Here is a 2655-nt window from a genome sequence, read left to right as displayed (position 1 = left end):
GGGCTGGCTCATTGCTGTCATTGCCAGCAAAAGTTCATTAACAGCCTCAAATGTAGAGTGGAAATCCAGAATTTGATTTTACTTCTCAGTAAACCGTTTCTGTTTTTTTCCCTAGGTTTTTCCTTAAAAGTTCATCATTTCCTTGTTCCTTATAAGATCTGTGAATAGCTACTATTTAAGCAAGTGCAACATTTTCCATGTTAGTTTGTTTCTTTCCTTTTCTATGTATGATGAGGATGTTGGAAATTAAACTTGAATTCATGAATATTGGGAATTAAATTGAGTTCATGAACTGAGATAATCATGAACTTTGTCATACATGAATCTAGTAATTCATGTTTTTTTTTTTTTTTGAAATTGATGTGTCCTTAGACCTTATCTCTAACTTGGATTTATGGAATACCTCAACTTCTTATTTTATGTACATAAAATAAGTCTATAATAACTGAACTACTTGAACAATTATGCGAGATGTTGAGACATGGCACTTTCTAAACAATGAACCCAAAGTTAAAAGGAGAAGGAAAAAAGGAACAAAAGCTGACTAAATGTTCCAAGGTACAAGTCCTTGTTTCCAGCAACCCTTCCTATTCTAGCTTGCCACCTTCCATGCTGATGGTGCCTACCCAGAGAAAGAAGAGAGCTTGACGAGCAAGAGGAAAGATTGATAGATATAAAGTTGGATGGCGTTTAAAATAACATACCAAGCATACACGTTTGAGAACTGAGATCATCTGAGTTTATATAATAATGTTTGCTTATTATTGTCTATTATAATTGAAAAGGCAGCAAAATGCAGTAAATAATGGAAACTTTATCATTGAGGTCGTTTTCTTGCCATTACCTTGTCACTCTTCTGTACGCAAAAGCTCCTCTCAAAAAACCAAAGATTACTAATTATAAGCTTTCAATCTTTGATTGAAAACAAAGATTCTTAGATCAAAGAGAAAGACCCCCTTATCATTTCTAGCTTGATCCAACTTACGTTGTTTAATGTTAAAAGCTTACTAATTATAAGCTGACTTGACTTGCACCTCTTCTCTTTCCCCTTGCCCAGGCCCTATACTTGTTATTACTAGACAAATATAGTATTCATTATCTAATCTCAATTCAGAGTTTGCTTTTGCGTTCCTTTCCTTTAGTTTATTTATGATTAAGCCACATAATAGAATGGTTTAACTTTTCTTAAAGTCAATTTATTTTCACACTATGCCAATTGCATGCTTGCGTTAGAGGTTATTTGGACCTTATATCATGAAATTTTTGGATCCACAGATTGATTAAGCGTGGTATAATGATGTGAGATAAAACCACAACAAAATCTTTATTTTTTGGGGTGAAGATAAGCACTATCATAGAGCTTATAACACAGTTTCTTTAAGTCAATTCCATCATCGACTAAAACATACCTAAGTCAAATTCTCAAGCAACCAAAGTCATCTTACTCCTAGAATCAAATAGACAAAATAGAAGACATTCACTGCAATCAAGTAGAAAATAAAAGAAAGAGAAAATTAATGAAAACGAAAATCCAACTTAAAAATATCTCACAAATCAACCCTAAGAAACCCGCAACCCTAATTTGCGATCAAAGCCCTTAATTAGTGTTATAGGAAACACCAATCTAAACTTGAACTACATAAATCATGCTTAAAATAAAAGAAAACGAGAGGAGAAATAAAGTGAGTTCCTGAATCAGAATTAGAGAATTGAATATGAACACTTGCCTGAACACAATAAAAAACTCTATTCAACATTTGTTCAAAATTCTCAACTATCAAATTTCAAATAGATTTGAAAAATCACGAACAAAAATAAGATAAAATCAAAAGAGTTGAGAAAATCACTGAGGATTTCTTTAGATCCGTGTTAACCGAGAATGTTCCAAAGAAAGAAAAAGAGAATTGATGAAAGGAGAAAAAGAGATTTACCTGTCTTAGAAAAATTGACAGTAGAAAAATCTGAAAAAAAAATGATAAAAAATGACTGGAGAGAGAGACATGAACTTAGGCGATTTTCAAGAAAAACACCCCACAGCAGAATCTAGATCAAATGATTTGTACGGAGCAGAGCATCTAGGAATTGACATGGGCAAGTATAAGAACAGGTTTAGAACTACGCATGCGACACTAATCCATTTAAGTTGGTTGGCATCATCAACTCTTCATTTGTTTGACATTTTCTAGAATCATGAAAAGAGAAAGCAGCAACGCAGAGCTAGAGGGATTTTTCAAGAATATAGTCTATCTGAGCATGTAAAAGATGGGGGGACTTTTGTTTGTTTTTTATTAGGCTGTGTCATGGCCCATTGGCTGCTTGTATTTTGTGGGCTTTTTCTCCTCTCAATTTTTTTTATGGGATTACACTTCAAAAAGTATAATTAAATGGAATGTATTGAGAGTAATATGATGAATTTAGTTACATAAGAAAAAATGCAGCTAAAGTTATGCAGTAAAAGAGTAAAAATGTTGTAGTGTGTTGGTTTCTACAAGTTTTGGCATGATTGAGATGTTGGGATTATGGATGAACGAGACTTTTATATTTGATTTATTGGAATTGGAGATTCTTTCTTCATTTCTCCCTAAGTTCTTCTATTTCTTTCCCATTTCCTCAGATTTTCTTCAATTACTCTATTTTCTCTGTTTCCTCCCCAGT

The sequence above is a fragment of the Theobroma umbraticum genome, unplaced genomic scaffold, assembly GCF_002168275.2.
Source record: "Theobroma umbraticum cultivar Fairchild unplaced genomic scaffold, ASM216827v3 scaffold_44.0, whole genome shotgun sequence".
NCBI lineage: Eukaryota > Viridiplantae > Streptophyta > Magnoliopsida > Malvales > Malvaceae > Theobroma > Theobroma umbraticum.
Note: the sequence above shows the minus strand (reverse complement) of the source record.